This window comes from Lithobates pipiens, unplaced genomic scaffold (assembly GCF_037356315.1).
Source record: "Lithobates pipiens isolate NorthernLeopardFrog02 unplaced genomic scaffold, aLitPip1_a1.2 Scaffold_22, whole genome shotgun sequence".
NCBI classification, from domain to species: Eukaryota; Metazoa; Chordata; class Amphibia; order Anura; family Ranidae; genus Lithobates; species Lithobates pipiens.
In genome coordinates, this window is record NW_027507784.1 from 19648746 (window position 1) to 19669869 (window position 21124).

Consider the following 21124-nt stretch of genomic DNA (forward strand, 5'->3'; position numbering starts at 1 on the left):
GTGACATGTTGGGTATCAATTTACTTGGCGTAACATCATCTTTCACAATCTAAAAAAAAAAAATGACCTAACTTTACTGTTGCCTTATTTTTAAATTCAAAAAAGTCTATTTTTTCCAGAAAAGGTGCGCTTGTAAGACCGCTGCGCAAAAACAGTGTGACAGAAAGTGTTGCAAAGACCGCCATTATATTCTCTAGGGTGTTAGAATTTTTTTTTAATAATTTTTGGAGGTTCTAAGTAATTTTCTAGCAAAAAAAAAATGTTTTTAACTTGTGAACAACAAATGTCAAAAAGAAGATTTTCTTTCACTTTCTCTTTTGCCTCTGAATAAAACAGAAGAGATGTATGATGAGAACAATCATTTAGTGTACGGAGCTCAGGGTGAGAAGCCATAGAAAATCAGCCGGCTAGGCGAACAGTAAGAATCTGAGAAGCCACTGTAAGTAATATGAACTGTATTTGTATTTAACAGATTTATTTGAAAGAAACTGTTGAGTTAAAATAACGCAGCTTATAGACGAAGCCAAACAAAACAAAAGACAGTGAGTGTTAAGTGAGGTGCCGACTATAAGAAAATTGGGCAAACAATCGTCCGATTTTCCTCGTTGGTTCACAAGTTGCAATCGAGGGAAGGAAATATTGGGGTTGAGTTACTAAAACTGGAAAGTGCAAAATCTGGTGCAGCTGTGCATGGTAGCCAAACAGCTTCTTACTTCAGCTTGTTCAATTAACCACTTCAATACCAGGCACTTAAACACCTTCCTGCCCAGACCAATTTTGAGCTTTCAGCGCTGTCGCACTTTGAATGACAATTGCGCGGTCATGCTACACTGTACCCAAATGAAATTTTTATCATTTTTTTTCCCACAAATAGAGCTTTCTTTTGGTGGTATTTGATCACCTCTACGGTTTTTATTTTTTGCGCTACAAATAAAAAAATACCGAAAATTTTGAAAAAAAAAAATGTTTTTTTTTTGTTTCAGTTTTAAAACTTTGTAAATAAGTACGTTTTCTCCTTCACTGATGGGCACTGATGGGGCTACACTGATGGGCACTGATAAGGTGGCACTGATGGGCACCAATGTGGCACCAATGAAGTGGCACTGATAGGCGGAACTGATGGGCGACACGGATGGGCGACACGGATGGGCAACACGGACGGACACTGATAGGTGGCACAAATTGGCACTGATAGCTGGCACGGATGGGCGGCACGGATGGGCGGCACGGATGGGCATGGATAGGCGGCACAGGTGGGCATGGATAGGCAGCACAGGTGGGCATGGATAGGCGGCACAGGTGGGCATGGATAGGCGGCACAGGTGGGCATGGATAGGCGGCACAGGTGGGCACTCATAGGCGGCACAGGTGGGCACTCAGGCGGCACAGGTGGGCACTCAGGCGGCACAGGTGGGCACTCATAGACGGCACAGGTGGGCACTCATAGGCGGCATCGGTGTTATAGTAATGGATGCCAATCAGTGCCAAACAATAATGCATGCCAATCAGTGATGCCCATTGTGGGCACTGATTGACATCCATTATGGGCACTGATTGGCACCCATTGTGCTGACTGGCATCCCTGGTGGTCTAGGGAGGATTATGGATTTTATTACCTTTTCCCTGGTGGTCTAGTGGTGTCCCTGGTGGTCCAGTGTGAGCATCCTCGGGGGGGCTGTGCTGATAATCGATCAGCACAGACCCCCCCTGTCAGAGGAGCAGCCGATCGGCTCTCCTCTACTCGCGCCTGACAGACGCGAGTGAGGGAAAGCCGATCACCGGCTCTTCCCATTTACACTGTGATCAGCCGTGATTGGACACGGCTGATCACATGGTAAAGAGTCTCCGTCGGAGACTCTTTACCGAGATCGTAGTTGCCGGGTGTCAAACTGACACCCCGCAACAACGATCGCCGCGATGCACGCCCCCGGGGGCGCGCAGCGGCTCATAATCCTAATCACGTCATATGACGTCCGGTTAGGATTATGAAACCACTTTGCCGCCGTCAATTCCCTATAGGGCGGGCGGCAAGTGGTTAAAGTGATTGTAAAGCTTCATGTTTTAAAAAACAAAAAAACAAAACAAACATATCATACCTTCCTCCACTGTGCAGCTCATTTTGCACAGAGTGGCCCTGATCCTCCTCTTCTGGGATCCCCCAGCGGCCCTCGCGGCTCCTCCCTGCATCAGAGAACCCCCTAGGAGAAGCACCGAGGGGGGTTAACTTGCGGGCATGCTCCCGAGTCCAGAATTTGCGTCCACAGACATGAATGCAGGACTCTGCCCCACCCCCCCCCCGGCGCCAGGCGTCATTGGATTTCATTGACAGCCAATGACTCCACTGCTATCAATCTATCCAATCAAGAGCTGGGACCTCATGCAGAGAGGGAGAGCATGTCTCCGCCGAGTGAATGAAGGGGCTCAGGTAACTAAAGCTGGGGGGGGGGGGGTGGTCACTGCCAGAAGTTTTTTCACCTCAATGCATAGGATGCATTAATGTGAAAAAAACATGAACCTTTACAACCTCTTTAAGCTTTGACAAAAAATCTAGAAGCTGATTGGTTTCTATGAAGAGCTACACCAGACTTTGCACCCTCTAGTTTTAGTAAATCTACCCCAATATCCGACAATTCTTGTAAGAGAAAGTCTTTTTTTTGTTGCTGTTGTTGTTGTTTATTGTTTCTGAAGATGCACAGGATTTCCCTTTCCGATTTTATTTATACGAAAATGGAACACATTAAAAGAAAAATAGTTTGTTCTGTTCTCATGCAGGAAAAATTTTGGCGTTTGGCCCTTCGGAATTTTTTTTTTGCTTGGCACATCCGAATCGGCTGTCGAAATTTGTGTACACACTATCAGAAAATCGTACGATCGTTCCTCAGACCAAAAAGTTTTCCTGATTTTCTTATGTTGTGTACAAGTCTTTAGAATGCTTGCATTATTTTTATTATTATTATACAGGATTTATATAGCGCCAACAATTTACGCAGTGCTTTAACAATATAAAAGGAGACAATATAGTTACAATACAATAAAATACAAGAGGATTAAGAGAATCCTGCTCAGAAGAGCTTACAATCGAATAAGCATTAGAAAAAAGGTGCGTCACCGGTGCAAAAAGAAAACAAATATATAGTTTGTGACTTTATGGAAGATATTATATTAAAAATATCAGAAATATAAGATCTGCTGCAGTTATAAATGCCCTACCAATATTGGGGGGGGGGGGGGGTAATATTGCGGTAAAAGTGTAGCTGCATTGATCCTAAAGTGATTATATATCTTACCACAAAAACGTGAACAATTTTTATCTGTGATTCATAAACAATTGTTAATAAATTCAATGATAAAAACTATATATATATATATATATATATATATATATATATATATATATATATATATATATATATATATATATATATATATATATAAAATCGTTTTTGTGAAGAGAATAAATATAAAAACATGTATTTATTTTTCATTTTTTTGTTTATTTTTATCTTTTTTTTTGTATTTACATTTTATTTTTTATAACTTTAGTTTCTGTAGATATACACACACATATATATTTATTTATTTATTTTCCCCTTACATTTTACTTTTCCTAAAGGCCATAAATAAGAATTACGGTGTAGTCTAAATAGATACATTTGCAATATTGATAACATATAGCGATAAATCAACAAAAGGGATTTGGTTTTTAAAGTTTTAATGATTTAGTCCCTTTTGGATGCAAGCATATGTGCAATTATGTAATGGTTTAAATGAGAAACAAATGAGTATCAGTGGGAGAAATAAGTTCTGGTTCCATTTGTAAATATAACAAGGGGCAAAGAGGAAATTACTACGTCTAGGAAAAGGTGTCAGTAACTAAAATGGTGGACACACTTCTGGCATGGGCATAACACCAGTAAATAAGATGGTGGCGTACTTCCGGTTTTCCTAGAGAATCGATTGGTTAATCAATTGCCAGTAAAGGCATGAATACCAAAATAAAGATGGCGGCTCCAGGTTCCCGGTGACGGATGATTGTATGCGAAACGCGTAGAGGATTCTGGGTAAATGCCAACCCAACTCGCACCAGATCGAGGCTTGGACTGCACGACAAACCCGGGAGAAGGAACGGCAGTAGTTAGCCCCAAAAATACACTGCTGGAAAGACTTAGTGCCGGTCTAAAAGGCACTGGATTTGTGAATGCACATTTTATATATTTTCCTTATTGATTTAATAAATTTTAATGCATGTTGAGCATTGATGGATGTCTGCTTTTTATGAGATACCAAGACAAGTGTTGGTCATCTTCCTTTAAAAAAGTAATTAGTTAAGTTACAAATCACTTCTCCCAAAAAGTAATTGCGTTAGTAACTCGGTTACTACATTGGAAAAGTAATTAGTTACTCAGCAAAGTAACTAACTTTTTTTTAATATTCTAAAGACGGGATTAGCGAAGGAAGTGAATGTCGCCAGCCCCATCAACGAGATTGACACCTCGCGAGCCCGTCGCCTGGTATGGATTTAAAGGGGAACCCCTAGACCGAAAAAACGGCACGGAGGTCCCCCAAAGTCCATAGCAGATCCTTATCCGAGCGAGCAGCCCGGTCGGTCAGGAAAGGGGGTGGGGACAAACAAGCGCCCCCCCCTCCTGAACTGCACCAGGCCGCGTGCCCTCAACATGGGTGGGTGCTTTGGGGAAGGGAAGCCCTGCGGCCCCCGCACCCCAAAGCACCTTGTCCCCATGTTGATGAGGACAAGGGCCTCTTCCCAACAACCCTGGCTGCGGGCGGGGGGGGTTTATCAGAATCCAGGAGTCCCCTTTAATAAGGGGGCCCCCAGATTCTGGCCCCCTACCCTATGTGAATGAGTATGGTGTACGATGTACCCCTACCCATTCACCTGGGGAAAAAAGTGTTAATAAAAAAAAAACACAACACAGGTACTTTGTTAGACACAAGTACTTTATTAGACAGCTCCGGGGGTCTTCTTCTGACTTTGGGGGTCTTCTCGCCGGGCTCCTCTGCTATCTTCTGCTCTTTTACCACTAGCTCTTTTACTAGCGGAGGAGCCCGGCTTTCTCCTTCGTCGCTGCCAATGTCTGGGGATCTTCTTCTCACTTCGGGGGTCTTGTCCCGCTCTTCACTTCTTCTGCGGAGCCTCCGCTATCTTCTTACAGCTTTTTTACTAGCGTTGGCCCGGTCTTATCGCTGCCGCTTGTTGCTGTCGCCGCCTTCTTCTTCCTTCTGATGTTGACATGACGATCTCTCCGGCCGTAATGGCAGGGACACTTTGTGCGGCGACTTATATAGGCATAAGGGGTGGGGTTATCGGGTGATGTCACATGGTGACCCTGCCCCTTATGATGTCACAGTCCCAGGGGATGCTGGGACTGTGACATCATAAGGGGCGGGGTCACCGTGTGACATCACCCGATCACCCATTATGCCTATATAAATCGCTGCACAACGCGTCCCTGCCATTACGTCCAGCGAGAGTGTCATGTCAACATCGGAAGGAAGAAGAAGAAGAATAATAAGAAGGTGGCGGCGACAGCAACAAGCGACAGCGACAAGACCGGGCCAACGCTAGTAAAAGAGCTGTAAGAAGATAGCGGAGGCCCGGCAGAAGAAGTGAAGAGCGGGACAAGACCCCCGAAGGTGGAAGAAGACCCCCGAAGTCGGAAGAAAACCTCCGGACGGTGGCGGTGATGAAGGAGAAAGCCGGGCTCCTCTGCTAGTAAAAGAGCTAGCGGTAAAAGAGCAGAAAATAGTGGAGGAGCCCGCCGAGAAGACCCCCGAAGTCGGTAGAAGACCCCCGGAACTGTCTAATAAAGTACTTTAAAAAACTGTTTTTTTTATTAGCACTTTTTTCCCCAGGTGAATGGGTAGGGGTACATTGTACCCCATACTCATTCACATAGGGTAGGGGGCTGGAATCTGGGGGCCCCCTTATTAAAGGGGGCTCCCGGATTCTGATAAGCCCCCCACCCGCAGACCCCGACAACCAACGACCAGGGTTCTTGGGAAGAGGCCTTTGTCCTCATCAACATGGTGCTTTGGGCCCCCCTTCCCCAAAGCACACCCCATATTGAGGGCATGTGGACTAGTACGATTCAGGAGGGGGGGGGCGCTCGCTCATCCACACCCCCTTTCCTAACCAGCCGGGCTGCATGCTCAGATAAGGGTCTGCTATGGACTTTGGGGGGACCCCATGCCATTTATTTCAGCTTAGGGGTTCCCCTTTAAATCCATACCAGGCGACGGGGCTCGCGAGGTGTCAATCTCGCCGATGGAGGCGGCGACATTCACTTTCTTCGCTAGTCCCGTCTACCTGGAGTGATGTTCAAAATGAACAGACTTTACTCTGTGTGTGGGCAAGTCCGTTCATAGATATAAGGAGTAACTATTGACAACCAATTTGGGAAATGTGGAGTGGAGCGGTTAACCCAGCATAAAGCAAAGGCGGAATTTATTTTGATTTCATTTCAGAAGGTGGTGGTGTTTCACCAATTGGTGAAAAGTTTCCTAATCACGGATGTGAATTTGTGCACGTAGGATTCAAACAAGAAAAATTGTTTACGTTTTTGTGTTAAGATATATAATCATTTTAGGATCAGCTACACTTTTACCGCATGAATGCTTGCATTGACAGTTATTTGAGGTTTTCAGTATATGATTCAACTGCAAACTTTCTGTTTCTTTTGAGAATTAAAGAGGAAGTTGGGACTTTGCAAGACCTTGCTGCTATTGTGTTTATCCGGGGTCTCCAAACTGCAGCCCGGGGGCCAGATGTGGCCCTTTGCCTGCCTTTATCTGGCTCTTGGGGCACTTATTCATCTCACTGATATGAGACACTAAAATTTAGCTTGTACAGCATTTGTGAATATATTGTAATGTTTTAGGTTATTGTTTTCTACTGAACTCTGATAAATTCTGTATATTGAGTATTTTTTTTTTTCTTTAATCAGATTGTATTTATTAGAAAAATATTTGTTTTGTATAAATTAAAGACATATATACAAATGACAATATATTTGCTTTTCATATGCAATAGTCTTATTCAAATCTTGGATCCAGTCAGATATTGTCGGTGGAGAGACTGAAACCCATTTAATAATAATCATACTTTTGGCAATAAACGAGTACTTTTATTGAATGCAGTTAAGAAACAGGAGAACAAAATACTATAGATAGTAAAGTAAATAAAACACTTGTGGAATGACTGCCACCCCAAACAGTCATCGTCAAATGTAAATCAGTGGCGGCTGGTGGTAATTTTTTTGGGGGGGCAGCCGCACCCACAACACCCCCCGGTCCAGTCGGTTGGGTCAGGAGCACTTACCCCATCTCTGGCGGGCATCGATTTACCCAGACGACAGGTGGTGGGCATCACAGTTGGCTTCCCCATCTTTCCTCGGGGATCATGGTTGGCTTACCCCTCTCCTGCTCTCCACGGGGATCACAGCGGCTTCCCCCTCCCCTGCTCTCTACAGGCATCATGGCGGCTCCCCCTTCCCCTACTCTCCACGGGCATCATGGCGGCTTCCCCTTCCCCTGCTCTCCATGGGCATCATGGCGGCTCCCTCTTTACCTACTCTACACTGGCATCGTGGTGGCTTCCCCTGCTCTCTGTGGGCATCACAGCGGCTTCCCCTGCTCTCCGCGGGGACCACAGTGGCTTCCCCTTCCCCTGCAGGCATCACAGTGGCTTCCGCTTCCGCTGTTCTCTGCAGGCATCACAGTGGCCTCCCCTGCTTTCTGCAGGCATTATGGCGGCTTCCCCTTCAACTGCTCTCCATGAGATCTATTGCTATTGCCAGAGGTCTATTTTTGTTGGGAATGACCTATTTGTTCCGGGGGGTGGGGGGGGGGTTCTTGTTGCTGGGGCATGTGCAAGATTCCAATCGAACAAATTCCTGTAAATGGCAAGATGTAAATGGATGCTGTAGGAATGAGCGTTTGGAGACTGGTATAAGTCAAAGTATTTATCACCAGCACACCGTGGGTCTTTGGAATACTGTCTGAATGATTATTTAGGTGATCACATCGCAATGGTAAAGTGCAACGCCTGGGGACCATGCGGGACCGCTTTGTCAGATTCTATCTGTCACCTGCTGGTGATGTATTGTTGCTGGTGTTCAATGTTGCTGGGGGGTTATTGTTAGAGGGGTATATTGTCTATGGGGGAAATTATTGTTGCAGGGAAGAATCTGTTGTTGTTGGGAAAAATATTGTTGTGGGGGGGGTCTATTGTTACTGGGAAGGGGGGCTATCTATTGTTGTTGGGGGTGATCTCTTGTTGCTGGAAGGGATCTATTATAGCTGGAGGGGTCTATTGTTGTTGGTAAGAATCCATTGTTGCTGGGTGGGGGATCCTTTTGTTGCTGGAAACTGCTTCCTCTCTTTCCTGATCAGGTTTCAGCATCTTCACATGAAAGGTTCTTTTGATCCTTTCACCTGAACATTGGGCGACTAAGTAAGTGATATTGCAGAGCTGTTCTATAATCTTATAAGTCTGCTTTTATCACTCCATTTGGCCTGTTCCAGTTTAGGGTCATGCCATTTGGGATGAAAAAGCATCCACCACTTTCCAGCGATAGATTTCAGGATTTTACCTGCTGCCATCTAGATGACATTTCCATTTACAGTAACACCTGGGAATACCACCTCGGCCACATAGGGATAGTATTAGAGCAAATAAGGGGGGGCAGGACTGACTGTTAAACTGGAAAAATGCAAAATCGGTATGTCTGAAGTTCAATACCTGTAAGAACGGGTGGGGTATGGTAAACAGAGACCTGAGCCCACTAAATTTGTAACAGTAGCCAATTGGCCCATGCCATGTAACAAGACTCAAGTGTTAGCCTTTATAGATACTTCCGGGTACTATCGTAAGTTTGGCCCTAATTATAGCGCCATCTCCAAGCCCCTGACTGACCTGACTCATTAGAGTCTTCCCCAACAAGTCCTATGGTCCCCGGAGTGTGAGGCAGCTTTCCAACAACTTAAAAAAACGCTGATCCAGGAACAGGTATTAGCAGCTCCTGACCCTTGACTAAAGCCTTGAGGGCTTTAGTCAAGGTAGAGGGAATTATGAATAGTTCCAAATACCAGTCAATATTGGCAGAACACCTTCAGGCTTCTGCTAGAAAGCTGAACATGAAGAGGAACTTCATCTTTCAGCATGATAATGACCCAAAGCGTACATCCAAATCGCCGCCTTCCCATTTGTCTCTGCCACCTTCCTGCCTCCTCCCCCCAAACATTGAGCATCAGCCAATACTGCTAGACTGTTTGTCTCCACTGCCTTCCCACCACCCTCAAACATTGAGCACCAGCCGCCACTGCTAGATTGTTACTTTAAGCCAGTGGCAGAGTGGGAAAAATGCTGTGTGCCTGGCTATGTGTGCTTTCATTGGGAGGAAAGGGCTCAAGTTCACAAGTGGCTTCTTAGGGGGTGTGCTACACACAGCTTACTGATCAATTAAACCTACAGTATCTAAGGGGCCAGTGGCCAACTCCCGAGCCTAAAAATAAGCCTCTGAGGCCGCGTACACACGGGCGGACTGTTCGTCAAACAGTTTGAGAAACAGTCCGCTCAAAATTAGCATGAACGGACTTGGCCACACACGACGAACGAACAGTCCGCTGAAACCTTGCGCGATGACATATACAGCACGTACGACGGGATGAGAAATTCGACGTCCTATACACTGCAATGCAACCTTCGCTGTGAAAATCCTTTCTGAGCATGCGCGCAACTTAGTTTGTCGAACAAGCCTACACACGAGCGGACTGTCCGCTGAAACCAAGTTTCAGCGGACAGTTTTTCGGAAATTCCGAAAAACTTGGTTCAGCAGACTGTTCGCTGAAACTGTCCGCTGAAGCCCACACACGAGCGGACTGTCCGCTGAAACACTGTTCAGCGGACAAAGTTGAGCGAATAGTCCGCCCGTGTGTACGCGGCCTAAGCGTGTCCCAAGAAAGCATACACCCCACCCAACTTAAGGAGGCTGAGAAACCTGTGGTCTACAGGCCAATTAAAAATGTACACTCATGCCCCCAGAACCTGAAAAACGTGCCAGGGCCAACATGACTAAAGCGTACCGAATTATGACAAACAGGCCAAACATAAGTAGGATCGAGAAAAACAGATGAGGAGACTTGGCACTTCCCAAGCCAATTAAAAACTAACATCTCAACCCACTAAGACCTAAAAATAAATAGGTAAATGCTGCAGTGGCGAACGAGACCTAACAATCTGAGGAAATGAGCGATAAAGAGAACGAAACACCAGCAAAACCTGACCTACCTTCGACCATGAAACTCTTTACCTTAAAGTGGAAGTAAACCCATCGATTTAAACAGTTAAAAAAAAAAAAAAGGCATGCTGGGAATGCTAACTGCACATTGGCTGTGCTCTCAACCAAACTATCAAACCATCCAATGGCTGGTGTCATAACTGATCACATGTGCAGCACCATAGCAGTTGAAGGTTAAACAGAGGCAAAGATGGCAGCTTCCTTGGCTGAAAACGATAGGGGAGTTTACTTCCACTTTAAACGTACAAGGCTTCATTTCAGGGTCTGGAGCCCAATGCCCACCCTGAAATGAAATGTACGAATGGGACTGAAAACGTGTCAGACCTTTGAACCAAAAACGAGCATCTGAAGCAGAGCAAATAATACTACGTAACCTTACCTACGAGACCTGAAAACGTCAGGCAACCGAGCGACTGTTACAGCATGATGCATGATCGTGACATGACGTGACTAAAGGAGGAGACCTTGCCACTGCACAAGTCGATTTAAAACGAAACATCTCAAACCGTTGACACCTACAAACATGGTGGGTGATTCCGCAGTGGTGTGACTACCCTCCTAAAATCCCATTAGGCCTGAGAAATGATAATGACACCTGTACGTGCAAGACCTTACCCAACCCAAACCGGCCTCCCCTTGTGCATCCAACACCAAGGAAAACCTGTGTGCTCCCAGGAGTGGAACTCGCACCCCAGTTGTGGGTGACCAATCTCATGACACTTACTGAAACACACTGAAACAGAAACACAGATTTGGCGAGATGTAAGCACCTTGGTCAACGTCCTACAACTACAGATGTATGCATAAAAACCCGCAGAGACATGTTTGAAAGAAATCGTGTAAATATCGAGACGCAGACTGCACACACAAGCCCGACACCCCTTCCCGCCACCCCCTGCCTGCCCACATACATGACAGAGTGGTGCCCACAGGGAAAGCCATGTGCGACAAAACCGCACCGATGCACCTGCAGCACCACCTGTCAGAAAGTGGACACCAGCCCTCACCTAATCCCCACCTGCGCTGACATGTGTGTCACAAGTCCCCTCCCCCGCAGAGACATGTGTGGCACAAGTCCCATCCCTCCCTCTTACAAGCACCAACTCCCCCTCTCTATAAATAAATGAGCAGCCCCCACCAATCCTGACAACTCCCCCCCCCCCCCCTTTGGCGTCAGCCCATGCTATACCTGTCCTGTGCTTTTCATCGTAGTATATTCCGATTGTGTGTATGCCCCATTCGAATTTGATGTAAAAAATTCTGACGGACCAAGAAAGAGAGCATGTTCCAAATTTTAAATCGGGAAAACCGCTCGTCTGTCTTACAATAAAAATATTTTCCAAAAAAAAAAAATTTCAAGCAGCTCAGTGTCTGCTCCTTCAAGTCTTTATGCTTTTTTTCAGTATAGGCTTAGTTAAAGAGGGAGTAAAGCCAGTTTCAAAAAACACTTACATTCCCGGCATGCCGGAAATGCTAACTTTCACATTGTTTGTGCTCTCAACCAAACTTTCAAACCATCCAATGGCTGGTGTCATAACTGATCACATGTGCAGCATTATGGCAGTTGAAAAATTATTAGAGGCCAAGATGGCGGCTTCCTTGATTGAAAACGATAGGAGGGTTTACTTCCACTTTAAAGAAGTAGCAATTCAGTTTTCAAAAACTTTACAAACTATAAAAATAGCTGATAAGTTTCTGAATTTATCTGACATTCACAAATATGGAGAAACGTTGTATTCTTCCTTTTCAGATTTGTCACAATGTCAGACCGAAGAGAAAGCACAACAGACGCCAACATTGACACAAGCAGAGAATTAATCACAAATTTCAGCTTCAATGACTGCAAGTTGGGCAATCAGGGCTATAATCGGGTTCTGCTGCAGCTGTTTGGTTTGCCGGGTAATGGCAAGTCATCCTTCATCAATTCCTGTATATTTGTTCTTGGAGAGAGAAAAACGTTTGAGAATTGGGCAAAAGAAGCAAAATCAATGGGTGGAAGCCCCACATGTAGAATTCCCCATAAGCTCACAGAGACCATAACAATGGTTGACAACCGTGGAATGCCGACATTGGCCGATCATGAGACTGGAGAAATTTAAGCTCAGCTCGGTAAGTACATTGTAAAAACTGTGCAGTAAAGTGTATCTAAACCCAAGAGCAAAATGTAATATATTGTAGCTAATCAGCCCTTTAACCACTTTAACCACTTTGACCACTGGGCACTTAAACCCCCTTCCTAACCAGACCAATTTTCAGCTTTCGGTGCGCTCACATTTTGAATGACAATTACAGTATTTATCGGCGTATAACACACACCACAAGTTCAGGAGGGAAATTTTAAGGAAAAAACTTACATTTAAATGCCCATCAATGCAGCCTTATCAGTGTCCATCTGCAGCCTTGTCCATCATTGCACCCTTGCCCAGTGTCCATCTGCAGCCTTGTCCATCATTGCACCCTTGCCCAGCATCCATCTGCAGCCTTGTCCATCATTGCACCCTTGCCCAGCGTCCATCTGCAGCCTTGCCCAGTGTCTTTGCAGCATTGCCCAATCTCTTTGCAGCATTGCCCAGCCTCATTGCAGGCTGATTATTTAAAATTGGCGCCGATCTCCGCTGACTGTAAGCAGAGGAGCGAGCGCCGCCAACATACACAAAGCTGAGTGTACTCGGCTAGGCTCAGCCCCATCTCACAGTCCCGCCCTATGATGGACATAACACAGGTCCAATGGTGGGACTGGGCAAGGCTGTGAACGGAGCCGGGCGCCACCGAGATACACATAGCCGAGTTTACTCGGCTAGGCTCGGCTCCGCTCACAGTCACACCCAGTCCCTGTGTTATGTCTATCATAGGACGGGTCTGGGCGCAACTGTGAGCGGAGCTGAGAGGAGCCAAGCATACTCGGCTATGTGTATCTCGACGGAGCTCAATTCCCAGCTCACAATCAGCGGGGGATCGGCGGGGATCAGCGTATAACACGTACCCACAATTTTCCCCTGATTTTAAGGGGTAAAAAGTGCGTGTTATACGCCGATAAATACGATACTCAGTCATACAACACTGCACCCATATGAAATGTTAGTTCTTTTTTTTTACACAAATAGAGCTTTCTTTTGGTGGTATTTAATCACCGCTGGGTTTTTTATTTTTTTGCACTATAAATCAAAAAATACTGAAAATTCGGTAAAAAAAAAAAAGTCTTTGTTTCTGTTAAAATTGAGCAAATTAGTAATTTTTCTTCATAAATTTGGACCAAAATTTATACTGCTACATATCTTTGGTAAAAATAATCAAAATTGGTGTATATTATTTGGTCGGTGAGAAAGTTATAGGGTCTACAAGCTATGGTGCCAATCTCTGAAAATTGATCACACCTGAAGGACTGACGTCACTTCCGCCCTGAAATGGTATGGAGACGGATGGGGGCCATCTTCAACTCACTCGTCTCCATGTCACTGACACAAGAGGATCCAATCACCTCTGCCCCTGCCGACAGCTCCGGAGCGCGGTGGGTGCCATCTTTCCCTCACTCATCTCCATACCTAACACGGAAGAGGACATGATGAGGGTCGTAGCTCGGTGACATGAGGATGAGCTCACAGTGTTCCTCCTCACTTCTTGTTAGAGGCACTGAGCTCAATGGACAGCTGGGAGCCTTGGACCAATGGTAAAGTACCATTGGTCCAAGCTGTCCAGTAAAAATGCTGCAGTGGAGGCACCCCTCTCACTGCAGTGTCATAGAAGGGGGCGTGTGTCTAAAAGACAAATACTTCCTTCCAGCCCAGCCCTCTTAAAGCGTTTGTTAACCCCCCCAAAAAATAATGTATTCTGCTCCTTTTAAGCAGGTTATATGACACAGTGCTTGTCCTGTGCCATTTGGCCCCCTGTAACACCTTATTTTTTTAAACACTTTTTTTTTCATGAATTAAAAAAAAAACACTGTTAGTCTAATGTGAAAAATGATGTTACGCCAAGTCACGCTTTAAAATTGCGCACACTTGTGGAATGGCGCAAAACTTCAGTATTTAACCACTTCAAAAGCAGGCACTTACGCACCTTCCTACACTATACTCAAACACATTTTTTATCCTTTTGTCCCCACAAATAGAGCTTCCTTTTGGTGGTATTTTATCACCTCTGCGATTAAAAAAAGACCAAAAATTTTCTTTGTTTCTGTAAATTTTTTTGTAAATAACAAAGTTTACTTCTTCAATGATGGGCACTGATATGGCTGCACTGATGGGCACCGATGAGGTGGCACTGATGGGCACTGATGATGGGCACTGATGAGGGGGCACTGATGGGCACTGATAATGGGCACTGATAGGCGGCACACGATGGGCACTGATAGGTGGCAACCATAGGCAGCACTGATGGGCACTCATAGGCGGAACTGATGGGCACTCATACGCGGGAGTGATGGTTACTTATCGGTGGCACTGATGGGTACATATGGGTGGCACTGATAGGTGGAACAAATGGGCACTGATGGTCACTGATAGGTGGGCACTTATGGGCATGGGTGGGCACTGAGAGGTGGCACTGATGGACACTGATGGGTGACACTGATGGGTGGCATTGCTAGGCATCACTTGTTTGATCTGGACCATGATGTTCCCAGTCAGTGCCTATTTGTGGGCACTGATTGGCATCTATTGTGCCCCATCAGGAGAGCCGCCAATCGGCTCTCCTGTACTCATGTCTGTCAGAGGAAAAGCTGATCACCGGCTCTTCCCGTTTACATTGTGATCAGCCGTGATTGGACACAGCTGATCAAGTGGAGGCTCTTTACGGAGATCGATGTAGAGGGTGTGTCAGACTGACACACCGCACCGCCAAACGCTGTGATGCACGCCCCCATGGCTTTTATCCTGCAGGACGTCATATGACGCCCAGTTTGGATAACTAAACCACCGCCCGGCCGTCATTCTGCTATAGGCCGGGCGGGAAGTGGTTAAAAATCTCCATAGGTAACGCTTTCGATTTTTTTTACAGGTTACATGTTTAGAGTTACAGGGGAGGTCTAGAATTATTGATCTCGCTCTGACGATCGCGGCATATGTAACCTGTGTGTATCCGGCTCTGATGGCAGCCAGTGCCTCACCAGCCGCTCACGTCACCGCACGTCCCCGGTTCCTTGTGTTTGTCCTATGCAGCTGTGCTTCAGCTTCTGAGTTTTCCTCCACTTTAGCTCTCAGGGATTATTAGATTTTTGGCCGTGTAGAGAAAATACAAGTACAATTTCCTTCTGAAACTTTACAGCTGTTTGAAAATAAATGATGATTTCTTTGTAGGGAATTTGGTGCCGCTTGATGAAGAGGTTGAATGGTGTAAAGACTATCAGAAAAATTTGAACAGAATATTGGAGCTGAACGTAGACTCTGAATTTGGAAAATCGGATTTCATTGTGCCGATCTTTGTACACAGGTAAGTAGAACAAGTCAGGAAAGAATGAACAATTTTTTTTTTCATGTGCCTTATGCCCCATACACGGAAATTCCGCCAGCAAAAGTCCAATGAGAGCTTTTGATCGGAAAATGCGACCGTGTGTACGCTCCACCTGACTTTTTCTGGCGGAATTTCGGCCAGCAAAAGATTGAGAGCAGGTTCTAAATTTTTCAGTCGGAAAAAGTTCCGATGGAAAATTTCGATCGTCTGTACAAATTCCGACACGCAAAATTCCTACCCATGCTCGGAAACAATTTGACGCATGCTCGGAAAGCATTGAACTTCATTTTTCCGGCTCATCGTAGTGTTGTATGTCTTGGCGGTCGAAAGTTCAGAGAACTTTTGTGTGACCGTGTGTGGGCAAGACAGCTTGAGCGGAATTCCGTCGGAATTTCCATCGGAAAAACCATCAGAGAATTTTCCCAACCAAAATTCCGATCGTGTGTATGGGGCATTAGAAGGGGTACAGTATGTAGATGCACTAGGACACTGTACAATTCTGGAACAGTATTAGAGTAGTGACATGGCCGGCCAAGGTTGTATTTATATATCTACATCTGCAACCTCTTGAAACTATTTAAAGTCGAACTACAGTATATTAGTATCACATGAAAAATACTTAATATATATATTTTTTTATTATTGAAACCAATTAAAAACATATAAGAACATGAAAACTGTTTGAAAATTTTCATAGAATGCACATACACTATGTCAAAAGTATTGGGACACCTGCCTTTACACTCTCATGAACTTTAATGGCATAAAGCTGTTATAGCTACAAAGGGCGGAGCTAACTCAATATTGAACCCTACGGACTAAGACTGGGATGTCATTAAAGTTCATGTGCGTGTAAAGGCAGGTGTCCCAATACTTTTGGCAATATAGTATATTTATAAACCTCCACATGCTCTATCCTTACCCCTATTGATCAGCTATATTGGCTTATCATTCTGTCATCTTGAGTAGTACATTACCAGACTCAAAGAAAAATAGTGTTATAAAGATACTCATCGCTCACTGAAATTAGGATAGTTCTACAAATTCTTTCATCTTCAACCTTTTTTAACCTCTTCACATACACACTATAGCCGAAAGATGTCCATGGGACTCGGCTGATCGACAAATCTCAGTAAAGGGCCAATCCTGGGCCATTTGCCACGTGATCAGCTGCCAGCCAATGACAGCTGATCACATGATGTAAACAGAAGCTCGGTAATTTTTTTTCCCCTCATGCTAACAGTATGAGGGGAACAAAATAAGACAGTTACTGGCTTTTGTAAACCTGACATCAGTCCCTCACACTGACAGTCACTGCTGTTAAGCAGTGCCCACCACTGCCACCTACCGGTGCTCACCAGTGCCACCTAACAGTGCACTGCTCACCAGTGCTGCCACACAGTGCCCATCAGTGTCTCATCATCAGTGCCACATATCAGAGCCACCTATCAGTTCTGCCTCATCAGTGCCTTCTGATCAGTGTCCATCAGTGCTACCTCATCAGTGCTACTTATCAGTGCCACCTTATTTGTGCCCATCAGTGCAGTCCCATCAGTGCAGCCTCTCAGTGACCATCAGTGCAGCCTCATCAGCGCCTATCAGTGCCACCTATCAATGCCACCTTACAGTGCCACCTCTCAGTAGTGCCTAGCAGTGGCCATCAAGGCCACCTATCAGTTCCGCCTCATCAGTTCCTCCTGATCAGTGTCCACCATTGCTGCCTCATCAGTGCTACCTTTCAGTGGCGCTTTATCAGTGCCGCCTCATCAGGGCACATCAATGAAGTAAAAAAATTACCTGTTTGCAAAATTTAATAAGAAACTCTGAAAACCAATGTCAGTTCAGGCACTGCATCATCCCGACCACAGAGTCTGGATCCGTCATGTGCCTGGACTGACACCCGCCTCAGCCTCTATGCAAGCTGCTGAAAGCCTGGAATGGCCGCTCTTGCCTCCTTCACAGCTCGGCGCTCCAGTGAGCGAGGAGGGGGCAGAGTAGAGAGCTGTGACTGACAGTCTGCAGCTCTCTGCTCACGAAGCTGTGAAAACTGAGTGATCGGCAGTGTTTGATCGCTCAGTTCTCAGTGTAGAGGCACTGGGTGACAGATGCAGCATCGGATCGTCCCAGTGCATGATGGGACGGTGACGTCACAAGGACGTCACAGGGGCGTCACACGGCGCACCCAGTATTACACCAGGAGAGCGCATCGAGACAATATAGGAGGAAGAACAGAGGGACACAATTAACAACACAACCAGTGATCTCCCCCCTCCTCAGCCTAGTAGGCAACAAACTATAGTAGAAGTAGACTGTCCGGCTCCTACCCAGTTCTAGAGGCCAATGTGATCAGCTCTTTCAACTAACACGTTGAGTTCAGAATCAAACAAACCAAGAATAGCCTTTACATATATCCTGGGAGATATTGTGGATAAATATTACTGTCCCATTTTAAGTAATCCAAGATATAGTTTCTCAGTCACGCTGTGCCTAAAACTGACTCCTGTCACAACAGCCATACAGGAGAAGGCATCCAGCTAGACACCACATCTGCATGGGTCGGACCGCTGTCTCCTATGGCAACAATCTTGCAGTTTCTAACAAAGGTTGCAGTGAACTTCTTCTACAATCTCCTATTGTAGATCTTCACTTAACTGAGCTCCCAGTCTTTCACTAGACTAACCAATCCACTTGCCACTGGATCCTCAAGCATGACCCCAGCTTCCCTGCTGGGTCCCTAGATTGGCACTCGGATACTCTTCAAGCGTCACCCCGCTGGCCTGCTTGGTCCCTGGCTTGGCGCACAATACTGCTCTGCAAGCATCACCTCCACTGGCTGGGTCCTTGGCTTGGCACTCGCTGATGTGTTCCCACTTCTTCACCATCCCCGGTTAGTGAGAAGACTGCTCCGGTACTTGCTTCAGTTACTCACCGTGGTCCCTTAGTGGCGACAGCTTCCCTTCTACCTCCGACCACAACAGGTTCTACGACCGGTAGCACCATTACTTCTGCTTGGACTGCAAGCCGCAATCCCAACCCTGCCCTTCTCTCTTGCTTCTGGATAAGCCCTCAGACAGCCTAGCTGCCAGATGTGCCCAGGATAGACCTCAGGCTTCTGGCATAGCAGCCCGGGGCAGCACAACACACGTCCACCCGGACAGCTGTCCAGGTGGCACAGAACCCGGATCACCTGACTCCACCCAAATAAATAGGCTCTCCCAACACGCCAAGGGATCCAAGGAATTCCCTGGCCATTGGCTGAGATACCCTATCTATTCCTAATCTGTCCTTGCAATGCCCTTGTCTTATCTGATGTCAACATCTACAATGCACCCAGTAACAGAAGAGAGAAGTGCAGCAATTCCAGAATTAGAGAGGGATCAAATGATCTTCTAACAATTGGCCAAGGCGACTACTGCCTGGCAACTGAATTGAATAGCAATCCTGCCTAAAGATCAGGGTGCTACAGAAGTATTTGTGTTGCATGCGCGGCCCTCTCATATGATAAAGATTCTCACATACACTATAAAGCAAGCAGGCATTGGCAAGCCAGTATTACCTGTTTTTCATAAAATAATAGTCTTATACTAAGAATATAGAAATGATATCAATGTTGATATGTACATGATAATGGGATTTTTATATACAGCTTACCTGTAAAATCCTTTTCTTGAGAGTACATCACGGGACACAGGAGCTTCATTACATAGTGGGTTATATAGGCACCTCTGGTGATTGGACACTGGTTGACCCTAATTAAAGAGAATTCCTCCCCTATATAACCCCTCCCATCTGGGAGGCACCTCAGTTTTGTAGCAAAGCAATAAGAAACCACGTAAAACCCAAGAGGGACGGGAGCCTTGTGTCCCGTGATGTACTCTCAAGAAAAGGATTTTACAGGTAAGCTGTATATAAAAATCCCATTTTCTTGATCATACATCACGGGACACAGGAGCTTCATTACATAGTGGGATGTCCCATAGCAATGCTCAGGTTGAGGGGAGGGAGACACAGATCATAAACATAGACCGCCAGGGACCTGAGGACCTAAACTGCAGCCTGCAGTACACTGCGCCCGAAGGTGATATCCTCTTGCCCTCTGACATCCACCTGATAGAATCTGGTGAATGTGTGGACTGATGACCAAGTCGCAGCCTTACAGATCTGAGCCAGGGAGGCCTGGTGATGCACTGCCCAAGAAGCACTGACAGCCCTAGTAGAGTGCGCTTTCACCTGAAAAGGAGGAATCTTCCCCTTTAAGCCATAGGCCTGAGAAATAACTTGTCTGATCCACCTTGAGAGAGTGGACTTTGACGCTGCCTGACCCTTTCTGGGGCCTTCCGGCAGAATAAATAAACAATCAGTTTTCCTTATCTGAGAAGTTGCCTGAAGATAAACACTGATTGCTCTAACCACATCCAAAGTGTGTAAAGACTCTTCCTCTGTGGACTGAGGGTCCGGAAAAAAGGATGGTAGGATTACATCCTGATTCAAATGGAAACCCGAAACCACCTTAGGTAGAAAGGACCTGTTGGGGCGCATAACCACCCGGTCCTTATGGATAATTAAGTACGGCTCTTTACTGGAAAGAGCTGCCAACTCTGATACTCTTCTAGCCGTGGATATGGCTACTAAGAAGACCAGCTTTTTAGTTAGGAGAGCTAAAGAAGCCAGATGCAAAGGTTCAAATGGTTGCCCCTGTAAGGCCGAGAGAACCAAATTCAGATCCCATGGGCATACCGGAGGTTTAACTGGCGTTTTTTTCCGCGTAGCCCCTTGGATAAAAGCCCGTACCAGGGAATGTGATGCAAGCGGTTTTTGAAAAAAATACCGACAGGGCTGAAATCTGCACTTTGATAGTGCTTATGGCCAAATTCATTTCTAGGCCTGACTGGAGAAAGGCCAAGATTCTGTTAATGACATACTTTCTAGGATGCCATTTCCTGAGTTCACACCAGGAAACATATGTCCTCCAGATCTTGTAATAAATACGCCTGGAGGCCGGCTTTCTGGCATTCACCAGAGTAGAAAGGACTGGCCCCGAAAGGCCACGGTCTCTCAGAATGTGGGTCTCAGCAGCCAAACCGTCAAATTCAGACTGCGTAAAGCAGGATGGTAGATTGCATCCTTGCAGAGGCCTTGAGTGGAACTGGGCGAATGGGACGGCCTCGAAGGAGGCGACCATCTTTCCCAATAGTCTCATGCACAACCGAATGGAGGAAGATCTTCTGCCCAGAATCTGACGTACCAGATCTCCAATGGCCAAGGCCTTTAGCCATGGAAGAAACACCCTGCCCTGAGCGGTGTCGATAATCATACCTAGGTATTCCAACCTGGTAGTCGGTTGTAGGAACGACTTT

General features: G+C 45.8%; 1 long non-coding RNA gene across 1 annotated transcript in view; it reads left to right on the plus strand.

The window, feature by feature from the left end:
* Positions 1-314: 314 nt before the first annotated feature.
* The window catches only part of LOC143923376 (uncharacterized), a 48795-nt gene continuing 27985 nt past the window's right edge, over positions 315-21124 (plus strand). Inside the window, exons 1-3 of the long non-coding RNA XR_013261721.1 lie at positions 315-439; positions 12070-12428; positions 15614-15746. This is a non-coding gene — a long non-coding RNA (uncharacterized LOC143923376). The remainder of the gene's footprint in view (positions 440-12069; positions 12429-15613; positions 15747-21124) is intronic.